Raw genomic sequence first — 12,986 nt, forward strand, 5'->3', positions numbered from 1 at the left:
AAATATTTAAGATTCGGATAGAACTACACTTCAGGCACCTAAATTGAATGTTCGTTTAATCTCCAATAGACTAATACCTAAGTATCATTTATCAGTATGTAACATATAGGTACACACCTATAGGTACATGCTTGAATATTAAATTATTTTACAGCTAAACAATGTCAAAAACATAAAAAAATATTAGTGCATCCTCTTGAATTCCAAAACATTAGCCACATCTCATTACACTGAACGGCATTATAATGCAAAGTGAACTGCAAATTGGAAGCTCTCTTTTGGTGGTGACATTACTTTTGCATAATCAGCTTTGAACCGCAGTTTCGATGCAAATGTAAAGCTGCCTCCACAAATGAATTTTAAGAAATGGGACCCCCACGGGTGTTCTCTGGTTTATTTTTGGCAGCGAGGTTGGCGTCGATGTTTGTGTAAAGTTCATTTTGGTTTGCAGTGTAGATAGGCATTAGTATATTTTCAATAAAGGTGATGGTCTTCGAGTCAAGCATCTGTGGCGTCAGTGCCGCTGCGGCAGACCGGATTTAAATGTAGGTGTACCGTACCTACTATGCAAATGCAGGCAATAGATGGCGTACCAGTGTCGCTGCGCTCGAATGACATTCCCTCATCATTCCCTACATATATTGTGTAGTAAGTAGGTACATTAATCTGTCGCTCTGTCGCAGCGTCATTGACACCACGGACGCATTGACTCGAAAGTTCACCTTAATATTATTATGTCTAGTAGGTATGTCAATTTGAAGGTTACCGAAATTCTTATTTATCGTATGGGCATCTAAGAAAAATATAGTATAGGTAAGTCGATTTGAATACTAGGACTGACTTAGTACATAAAGAGACCATTTAATGTTTCTGAAATCCAATCTAATATTTTATGGTAGGAGACACTTACCTTTTCAGAAGATAATAATACAGTTTATTTTATTAATTATGATGATAAATCCATAATCCATTAAATATAATAAGTAATTAATTATACGCACTTAGCGAATCATAGTTCTTTTAGATCAAGAGTCAATAATGTTCGCATCCACCGTGAAAATTAAAACGTATTAAGTTATTCATATATGCGGGAACAAGCTACACGATCCGGTCAGACGACCGCTACCTCAACTCAAAGTAGTCTCAATAATATAAATAGACACAACTGTCAAACGGACGAATAAGAATGACTATTTTAAAAAGCTCTTTGCTGCTCTACAATCGTAAATAACCATTTGCTATCTCACCAGGTCCGAGTAGATGTACTAATACGTTCATAACAAGTAGATCTGGATTTATATAATCAATGTAACTCCCTTTAAATGATTCATGAGATTGCTATTGACGTGGGAAAACATTTTATGTTTAGATTATGACTCCGTTGAAAAATAGGACTAAAGCTTGGAGTTTAGTCGCCACTCGCTAGTTTTACTTCCATTGTCTGTCCTCATTTTATGTCTTCATTTACAACAATTTGTCTAACTTTATTTCATGTCACGTAGGTAAGTATGTACCTAAGTTAAAAGTTATCAACTAAAGTAAAGAAACAGTCCGCTTATGTCCCACCGATAGCAAAGACGTTTCAACATGACCCTTTATAAAAAAATCTTGATAAGTAGGTATATTTTGAACTTGCAAAACACTTTTGTTATACCAAAAGTACCGACACAGCTACTAAAATATACCTGTGTACAAAGGTAGGTATCCATAAGTAAGTAGGTAAGATATAAAACAGACAGAGTTGGCGCAGAAAAGTTTGGCGCAGAAAAGTATTAACTTTTCTTCTTTATTTAATATAGCACTCATACACCTGATATCAAATAAGGCAAGAGAGCTTGCAGGCGTCGACAGCCAATGATATACGCTGAGCAAACGCGGGCTGACTTATAACTATTGGCATGGACGCCTGGTGTGTGGTTTACGTGATGAGCGATTAGAAATATCAACTGACTGACCTATCTCTTTTAAAAATCACTAATCATTGTGTTTATTTCCATTTTGCAAGTAAATTTCAACCATTTTGTATTTTAATAACAACTATTACATTAACAACTATTAATATTTTTATATTTTATAAAACAACAACTGATGAGTTGAATTATCTCGATTTTTGGGATCTCCTCAATAATCAAATGTGTAACTGGCTAACACAATGTCATCATTATTATTAATCTCAATTTAGAATAATTAATAGTAGGTAGGTACCTACCGCGATTGGCGACTGATACAGTTTTATATCGCTATATTTGTTGATTTTTCATTGTACGGCAGTTGTCATTTTAGTAAATTATCATCACTAAATAGTATCAATTTAAGGATTTCCAACACATCTGTTTTTTAGGTGCAACGCAGATTGTAGCAGAGCCGAGACATTTTAACGGTCTCAAATAAGCTTTATTTGCCAACGGTAAGCGCACGCCATGCCACGCCAATTTAAGATTTGATCAAAATAATAATGTTAATATTGTTTAATAATTGTTGTCCATTCATGGTTTAACATAAAAAACTGCCGACAAAAATATTAATCAAGAAACAGTAAATAGGTATTTTAAGAAAATTATTTATTAAAGTCACCCGCTTTTCTTATGAATTACACCAACGCCGTTTAACCTTTTCATACGTGGAACTTTTACGTAAGCTCCACTGCATTACGCTGGGAGAAAATTTATATCAGAGGTCTAGATATAAGCCTACACATACAGAATATACCTTACCTGCTTATAGGTACGTGGAGATAGTAGTAGGTGCCTAATCATGAGATTCAGCCTTAATACTAAATTACAACTTCCAAGTCTCAACAGTCAACTACAATTATTAGTGTACAACTAGTAATAGGTAAGTTACAAGGAATGTAAACTTAAATTTCAGAAATTAGTTTTGATTGAATAAAAAAATACCTGAAATATTTCAGTCTAAAAACCATAACGAAAGTCAAAATACCTATTATTAAAATGGTTAAATACCACTGTAAATTTTCTTTCATTGCCAATGATTGTTGAATTCGATAAATAAATTGACGTAGGTAGGTGATAACTAATTTGTAAACTTTAAACTAAAGCTTAAACTAAACTAGGGTTCCAAACGCGTCCTGGTCTTTAAAGAAGCTTTGGTCTATTTAATAAAGCTACGGCAACCAAGTCAAGTAATTAAATAAATATGTACATTAAGATATTGTTACGAGCTTTATGTTCAATAATTTGTATTTTAAATAACCGTATTACAATGTATGCTTTTCAAGAAATTGATTAAGAACATACTTTGTGTGAATACGCAGTAGGTAGGTAAGTACCTATAGGTATTACTCTGTAAAAAGAAGGGGCAGTGCGTCGCCGCCGCCAATCTAAATAATTGACCGGCTCCGCTGTCCGCTCGCAATTTCTTTACTGGCACAGGGGATGAATAGAGTCGAGTTAAAGTGAATTAATTTGCATTGAAATATATTCAAGAATACATAAATAAGATACATTTTACGATGGAGTCTACCTAAAAAGTTTTGTAAATGTAAGTAAGTATTCAAATAGAAATTTTTATTAGGAATTGAAATGTTACAATTTCTTCATACTTTTACTATACATTCAATCATTATTCTCTTAATTTTACAATAGGTACCTAAGTAACTAGTTAACAAAACTAGTAACAAAACAGTAAGTAGATAGCTTACTAATTTAAAAGTAAGTAAGAAATCATTGCTACTTGAAAATTTATTAGTCTCTTTGTACCTATGTTATTTTTTGCTTCAACTTCTTAATCGTAACATTTAATTAATTAAATCATTTGATTAGTTTAATAATGAGATACTTAGCTTGCATTTTTGAAACGGACATCACTTACAATTATCTCAGCAAAAGTACAGAAAATTTAAACACATAAATCCACGCTTACAAAAATGATAACGGTAATGGTTACTTATAAACGCAGCACTTGGGCAGCTCTATGCCTTTCCTTTTACGTATATAACAGTAAAGGGTGGAAGTAAGAAGTAAAAAGACGAAAAAAAAGTATTATTAGTCTCTTACCGAAATGGAATTGGATCATTCTGAGGCGAAACTTTCAGAGTAAATTCGCTTGCATCTCACTACGCTTTACTTAGCCCTGGTCTACCATCATACTTTTACGTTTAGCTACCATTTAAGTCAATTTCAGCGAATAAAATAATATTCCCTGCGAACTTCTACTGTATTTTCGCCTTGTTTTTCTTGGAAGTCTGGGTTATGACCGTGGAGAAATATTTTACAGTGTCGGCTGCTTGTAGGCAGGATATAAGATTTCTTAACGGAATATAAATTGTATTTTAGAAAAGAAAACTACCGCACAAAGAAACCTACGGATAAGTTTAATTATTTTAGTACAGACGTATTAATGAAATAAATATTAGTTATTATATTATAAATATTTTTTATTTATTTAATATCTTCACGAACGAAGGATGAATTGTAATACTTTGAATTCCTAATTAAGTTTTATATTTGTATAGTACCTACCTACTTGCACTTATAAAACTTCATAGGTAGACTCTATCCTTCGTTTTTGAAGGATGTTTTCCAGTTAACTTTGAGTTTTCCAGTTAAGAGAAGTTTGCTTAGCGCTCCCCACAGTGCTTTCCATACAAAGTACTTACTTAGATTGATTCTCATTTAAATATTTTCCAATTAATCTAAAAATTATGTTATTTCAAGATTTTTGTAAAAATGTTAGATTTGGATTAACACGGGCTCAAAGATATTAAATAAGACACAAAACTTTGATCTACGATTAAACTCTTAATACTTACCTCTTATAACAAAAAATATTTTCCTATACACCTTGTATCAAAATGATGCGTCGATAATTATCGAACCAATCGCTATAGATATTACATAGATTGAGCTGTCAAACGCGGGCGTTATTAAGATTTTAAATTCTTTATATTTTACTTTGAGCTCGCCGCTAAGATGGATAAGTTAAGGGCAAAATAACAGAGCTGGGGTCAGGCTTCATTGTAAAGCTATTCAGAGGGAAAGTTACGACCGTGACAGGTGTGATGCCGAATTAACTTCTTATATAAAGTCGCTTTTTATACAACACCGACTGCTTAATGAGACCAAGGGATCTCCATTATGAAACCGTGATAACTCGCGCGAACTTTTAAACGTACTTTTGTGTTAATAAAGCTATAGTGGGATAGATTTTAATTTAGAAATGGTTGAATTAAGTTTTAACTCCGACCAACCTGCATAATCGTTACGAAAGTTTATTCACACGATGCACTATGTACCTGCAACAAAAATATAAATTAAATTTGCATTTGGAAATTGATACTGAAACGATAGAGTCGAAAGTGGGTTCGGTTATTTTCATCGCATGTTTATCTTGTTCTTCATCTGATCGGATGTTGACCTCCCGTCAATGTGAATGAGATAAAAAAGAAGAAAAATGTGACAAGAGCCGTAGCCTGAAATAGAAGGTGACTTTTTAAAGAATGTACCTACTAAAGCGCCTACGAAGTGGAGAGGAACTGAGATGAAGCGTTGTTTTTTTATTAGGTAGGTACCTACTAATCAAATACAACGCTTTTATTATTAACCTAAAAACATTCCAATGCCAATTTAAACATTTGCCTTATCTTGTAAGTAGATTTAGTGATTTATTTTTCAAACCCGTAATATAGATATTATATCTACCTACCTACATACTTATAGCGTGCGAAACTCGGGGTTAATGCCCCACCTACTACGTGGCATTGACTCTGAGTAGACTATCTACGCAACGTTCAACCTCTAGAGTCAATCAGATGTTTAATTTTTAATATATTACGAACTTTTAAAAATACAAGTTTTTTTTCCACGTTTCTTATCAGTAATCATCAGTTCTACCACCTGTCTTCGTTTTTGCTAGCGTTCTGGTTACACCATGTATATTTTATTCATCCATTGCTATGGCCTATACGGCCCGGCCCATGTCACAATGTGGGCAGTGAAAGTGGGAGACGCAACGTCGAAATTTGCAGACGTCCGCAACTGAATCGTTGCATCCAATCAAGAAAGCGGATGCAGTTTTGCAGTCCGTGACCTCAATTGAATTGATTAACGTGATTAAGTATGTAGGTATGGTAGTTTGACTAACATGTCTATCTTACGATATGATTAACATAATATCTGGATCTGGGTTTACTAAACTTTGCTGTACTTAATCTAAATATCGACTGTGAACTTGCAACAAGTTCGATATCTCAAATTTTAACGATTTCAATTTATGGTGTTATTTTAAAACAACTTGAAAAGAGGTACTTACGAACGATAGATATGCGATTAACGACGTACCTATTTTGAAGCAGCTTGAATATCTATTGGCAATTTTGGCGCTGATAGCAGCAGTGAGCGTCATGTGACTTGCGAGCGTACCTACTCTGAACTACAACATGAGTAGGTACAGTACCCGGCAGGAAATATTGTAGGTACATCGATCTTTAGAAAGAGATAGTGATTTTGTAGAGCATTGTCTCTGTCGTTGAGAACAACAAAACGTCACATAGGTATGAGTGACAGAGACAACACTCTACAATCCTGAAATCTCATTCTGAAGGTCGATGTACAATACCTACTTACCTATTTCTTGCAGGCTACTGTACAATGTAGGACATTTAATTCCCGGTTCGCTCGCTGGGGCGCTTCGAATCAGCACAAAAAATAGCTTTAATATTTTTATGTCGCACACCATATTAGCATATTATGTAAAAAGTACTATTATATAAGTACATATCTACACCTAAATAAGTCTGTCGCCCAGTTAAAGTTATAAAAATTAATTGAATCGCGCGAGAATGTCATCGCAACGATAAAATTACAATTCACGAAGGCGCCAGGCCCAGATGCACAGCATTTTATTGCGAGGAGCAAATTGAAACCGCCACCGTTACGGACAATTGTTTCAAAGTTATTGTTTTTCTATTAAAAGTGGATGGCAATTTTTCCAAGCAAAATACGTAGCTCTTCGGCGCCATCTAGGTTGGTCTTAGGTAAGTATATATTTTCCGGTTCAAAAATTTTTTTAAGCGGATGGGCCATGAATAGCTAGCAGACACTGACAGACACTCCGTATGGATTGCTATTTTATATCAATTTCTGGAGATAAGAAGCTGTATTTACCTATACTTACCAAAAAAACTAAGCTCTTAAATAATTCACATAGGTACAACCACTCTGAAAAACCGTTAAAAATAAAAATGTGTCGAAGGAAACAAAATAACTTACCTATAACTCACGTGATTTGTATACTTATAAATAAATTAATAATATGTAACCTAGACTAACGACTTTGTCTAGGTATACCTACTTAGGTATCATAACATAGCTTTGTCTCGGTTTTATTCAGTTACTATTTACATATGTAGGTATATACCTACCTACCTATCTAGATTCAACACACATACACACACACACACACACAAGAGTTTCAAGTAAGTATAAAAAAATCAACACAAACGATCGTTTTAACATTTCCAAACTACTCTACAAATCAGACGAACATTTTTCCTTAAGTAGGGATAGGTAGGTACCTACTTTACTCACTTGGCTCCTCAGATGGGGATGACTACTAATATAGATAAACAGAACAAAAATAGCATTTGAAGAGTGCAGAATAAAAGTATCGGATTTTTAAGCATTTATTTTCCTAATATGGAAGTTCCCGCCTTACTATAAACCTATCGATTGAGTGAACGTGGATGGAAAATATTCGAGCTAAGTATAGTTAGTCTATTTTCGAATCTTGGATCCCGAATAGCCTATCTAACGCAAGATTACCGACCGGCCCGAAATATTTTGTCCGATTATGAACCAAGAGCGGTTGATCATATCCGCAGGTTACATTGGGAGCGAAGCGAATCGAAACTAAGTTTATTTCGCTTGCTTGCCTACTAAGTAAGAAGTACGCTGACTTAGTTTAGCTCTGTAGTTCCCGGAGTGAACCGAAGTATGAAAAGACGCGGTAGTGACATGAGCGATGCGAAACGAACTTAGTTTCGATTCGCTTCGCTCCCAATGTGGCCTGCGCTTAAACTTGAGAGCGATTTTTTATGCACTTGTTCGTAAGTATTAGCGGTATCAAATATTATGTGCCTAATAAGGTTAAAACCAATAAGCTCGGTCTCGAAAGGGATATTGCGTAAACTCATGACTAAAATTAAGCTTATTTCGTAATTTTAGCGATTCTTATCATAATATCGGTCGTAAGTAATAAAGGTACCTATCTACTTTTATCGATGAGGTGAGATTTTAAAAGGGTATCCAAATTAAGCAGATATTTCAAAATGTTTGGACATAATTAAATAGCTACTTGGGTAAATGTAAATGGAATTGTATTTAACTATAGGTACCTACATTATGTATTTAAATTGATCGTTTACTATCTGTATTGAATATTACAAGGTTCATATGGTTATTAATGTTTCCTTCCTTACTAAACACTGCATAGTTTACTCTCCAATTACTTAGTTAGCAACGTGTGGGGTCTGCAGCGAGCAACAATCTTTCTATAATAGAGAAAGAAGTTAAGGAGCTAAAGTAACCGACTACACGTGCTATAACATTATCAGCATGTTCGTAACGCCGAGTTATCCACCGGCCATGAAGATGCAAGAGATATCGTCTGTGAGGTTAAAACTTATGGATATGTCATGCAGTAAGTAGTACCTACCTGCCTACTCATAACTAATAGGTACTTACCTATTGTACAGCAGCATGTACAATAGGCGGCCTTATCGCTAAAATAGCGATCTCTTCCAGGCAACCTTAGGGTAGAGGATATTATAAAAATTAAAGAAAGCCCATAGATAGCCTATTGTACATGCAGTATTTGTTATATGTCTATTGTTTTTGTTTTGGTGTACAATAAAGTATATTTTACTTTACTTACTTTACTTTACCTATTGTGTAGGAAATTCTTAGTAGGTGCCTACTTACCTAGGAAAAGCAATCGAACTACAGTACGCGGCTGAAAGTAATGTACATTGCCCTTTATAGGATGACATTTCAGCTTCGTAGAGCATTGACTCTGTCACTCATACCTAAATGACGTTTTGTCGGTCTCAACGACAGAGACAGTGCTCTACAAATCTGCTATCTCCTTCTTAAGATCGATGTACCTATGTATATATTACTTTCTGCCACGTACCTACAGTATATCAACTAGGGTAAGGTGGCCACTATTGGACCACATTTTTTTACATTTCGATAACTTGGAAATATTTTATTGTAGAACTATTAAATTTTGTCATTAGTTAGCAAATATGATTAACTGTAACACGAAACTATTCAAATGTCATAAAAACAACATATAGTAGAGAAAACCTCGAATAAAGCTCAGGTAAAAAGTTGCTTTGATTGGACCACCAGCACCTTGATTGGACCCCCAAAGACTCCACGATTGGAACACAGGCTACTTATACAACTGGTCCAATAATGGAAACTCGAAAAAAAATTTTTTTTTTTAAGAAATGAAATTTTTTGTGTACTTAATTTTTATAATTTTAATTTACTTCAAATAATCAAACAACTTGAGATCACAATATTGCGACATTACAAAGCTTAATTTTTCACGTAAATAACAAAAGCAGAAGAGTGGCTCTTAGAACTCCGTAAGATCTAGCTGCCCCATTGAGACCAATTTTTTTTGGACTTAAGTGCTTCAAGAGCAAGCGCCATACTTGTTTCGTTACAGGTATAGTATAGCCTTAACTTTTTGCTTTTACTGGGCTCATTTTCATCATTTTCAGCCATCCTAAAAATAAAAAATAAATTTTGTTTTCCGTACAGATCCATCATTGGACCAGTTCAATAATGGCAACTAAGACTGGTCCAATGATAGCAACTGGGTACTTCATTAGTAAAATGTCATTCACCACTTATACGTTATTCTAAAACTTACTAATCGTATACCAAAAGCAAGCCAGTTTCATATGAAAGCCACTAGCTGTAGTAAAATTGAGACACATTAAAGAATAAAGTACTTATTTGCCACGTCAAACCACCATATGAAAAAATTTACTGCACTCTCTGACACACAAAAAACTTCACTTCCAAATGGACGTTGCTGGTACACTGGCGGTTGTGGAGTAATCAAAAGAGTTCTAGAGAGAGTGTTTTATCTCTTTCTTTCACGCACAGGTCCTTCCAATTCCGAGAAACATCGATGGTCCAATCAAAGCGTCGGTCCAACGATGGCAACCTTACCCTACACCAATTAGAAAATGCAGTCAAGTAATAAAATTATAATAACATATAATTGTGGGACTGAGGAGTTATACCTACTCCGCGGGATCCAGGTTTTTGCGGAATCTCACTGGATACTGAAAGTCGGAGAAGAAATTACAAAATACTGTACCTACTATCACATAATAATTTACAATTAGGAACCTATCGAAGGTTGTCAATATTGTCGACTAACCAACACCTAGAAAAGGTACATTAAGGCAGACCTTAAAAGAGTGGGTAAGTACCTAGGTACCTACTCATCTTGTGGAACCATATTAAGGCCAAAGTCGAGAGGGCAAGATTATTTATTGCTTCAGAGCGCTTTGTTCCATGGGAGTATAAAAGGACTCAATCGTCACAATTAAAACAAAATAATAAATTAAATACAATTAAAAATACAAGATATCAACGGGTTTATATGAAATAAAAAATAATATGGCAATCAAATTATAGAATTTGGCTATTAGATAATTATCATTTAAAACGTCAGGTCAATTTCAGACCAGTCAGTTCCAATCTACCTAAGTAATTATTATCGACTGGAATCAACGTTGCTTAACCAGCGTGATCGACTGATACCTACGGCCAACACGTCTCCAACAAATAAAAATCTGTGTAAGTATAATAAACCATATTTTGTATTGCGTCCTATACTTTCGATGTCTTACCTACAACAACGAAGTTCATGACGTAGCAGATCAATTACATTATAAGTATATTTTACTAGATTAGATATATTACATATTTAAGTCTGATCCGTTTTCTTGTAAAAATATTATATAATCATAGCGTATGTTTGTGGGTTTCCGATCGACAAATTCCCAATACGCTCACGTATCTTATCTAAGGATATTACTACTAGGCTCAGAACCAATGCCGTAGAAGATGAAGGTAGCTACAGACAGTTTGCAATAACAATAATGCGGAACAGAGCCGGGCGACCTGCCAGAGTCCTATCGATCCGTAGTACTATCTAACCAGCATAACAAGACCCCCCAAATTATCTATATCCACCCCAAAACATATTTACCTCCTAGAACAAGAGGAGGGCGCGGTATATCATCTCACCCTGGACGCTCTGACTTCAAGTAGGTCAGAGGGAAAATTTACAAACACTACTGCCACGAATGTTGATTTTTTAAATAAACCAAATATTTTCCGGGTCAATGCAAATGAGATTGTTTATCCGCCGAGAAGGTAGATGCAGGAAGGAAATATTTCTACAGAGTTTGAAGTTAAATACCTAATTTCAGGTTTATGTTGCTAAATACCAACGTATTTACCTAGAAAACACCCTCTGTCCGTAATATCTAATCTAGTAGATTATGTTATAAATGCGAAAGCGGTCTGTTTGTCAGTTATACCTACTTAGGTAGTCCGCGCCAAGTCAATAGTCGTTCTTGAAGTGAACCGCAAGATGCATAGCATTTTTAGGCATCCGTGGGGTGCCCAACGCGAGCATTCCACACCAGCCCGCACGCTGCGCCGCACGCCGTGTTCGCCATCTGCATTAGTGTGAGTGCTACATTCGTACACAGTAGGTAGGTACACGAGCGCGTGAAACAATACCTGCGCGAGCTCTCACTCGCATCAAAGGTCAGACGCGACTATTTAACTGCCGGGAACTACCTATACCTTGAACCATATTTAAAAATAAAAATAGTAAGTAAGTAGATATATAAAATAAACCAATTTTAACGAAATATGGTACAGAGATAGCTAGCATCCCAGAACCGGACACAGGCTCTTTTTATCTCGGAATTATCAAAGAGTTTTCACGGGCTTTAAAACATTAAAATCTATGCGGAAAAAGTCGCGGGGTCATCTACTTATACATAGGTACCTAATAAGATTAAGATTTTTCGAAATATATCAAGATTATGTCACCGTTGACTTTTTTTCATAGATATCTAGTCGATCTGTTGAATATAGAGAAACAAGTACCTAAATAGATAAATATAGAGTTGATAAGAATCAACTCTATATTTATCTATTTACCTACTTGTTTTAATTTTTACTTACGTTATTTTATTCCAACGATTTTCCAACTCATTAAAATAATAAAACGTAGATAGTTTACTTTGAATACCTATTGAGCTGTCAATGGATTTTATACTTAGACATCTTACTTGAATTTTTTTCAGATAGCTAGGTACTTATACTTACATACATAATTACCTAGGTATCAGCTAGGTATTTAAATTATTAAAATGAATTTATACCTAGTTCTTGCTTAGTTGTGAAACGCATAAATTATACACTAAGCATACATATGAAATGTCAATAATATTTTGAGTCTTTTTTATTAAAACATTAATTTTCCACTCGAGATAAGTCCTACCTTCAAAATGTATCTAAGTTGTAGCTACACCGAGTCCAATATACAAAGAGCGCCGAGAAGTATTTTCTTTTGCTCGCTCAGCTTAATTTTGTTAAAACCGTAAAAGGAAGAACGGGTCAATATACACTGGCTAACTCGAGAATACTGTAGTCCTTTCTACAGTCGTGGGTCGGCGATTAAACGTACTTTAGATAAAATATGTAAAGGTCACCTCTCAGTTAGGTGCCTCTACCCGAATTGAAGAGACTTAAGCGATTCGAATTCTTTCCTTAAGTGTACATTTTGTTGGAAGTGTTCGTTTTGGGTGACATTTTATTTGTAGGTATATGTACTTATTTTGGGATTTAAAAAGTATTATCCTCAACATACAGTAGGTACCTAATATCGAATGATAGAGATTTAATGTTGCGTAGGTA

At 34.8% G+C, this 12,986-nt stretch overlaps 1 long non-coding RNA gene across 1 annotated transcript in view; it reads right to left on the reverse strand.

Annotated features, from left to right (window-relative positions):
• The window catches only part of LOC117985829 (uncharacterized), a 127,831-nt gene that overhangs the window by 100,516 nt on the left and 14,329 nt on the right, over positions 1 to 12,986 (reverse strand). The window contains exon 2 of the long non-coding RNA XR_011237261.1: positions 5,210 to 5,254. This is a non-coding gene — a long non-coding RNA (uncharacterized lncRNA). The remainder of the gene's footprint in view (positions 1 to 5,209; positions 5,255 to 12,986) is intronic.

This window comes from Maniola hyperantus, chromosome 10, assembly GCF_902806685.2.
Source record: "Maniola hyperantus chromosome 10, iAphHyp1.2, whole genome shotgun sequence".
Taxonomy (NCBI): Eukaryota; Metazoa; Arthropoda; class Insecta; order Lepidoptera; family Nymphalidae; genus Maniola; species Maniola hyperantus.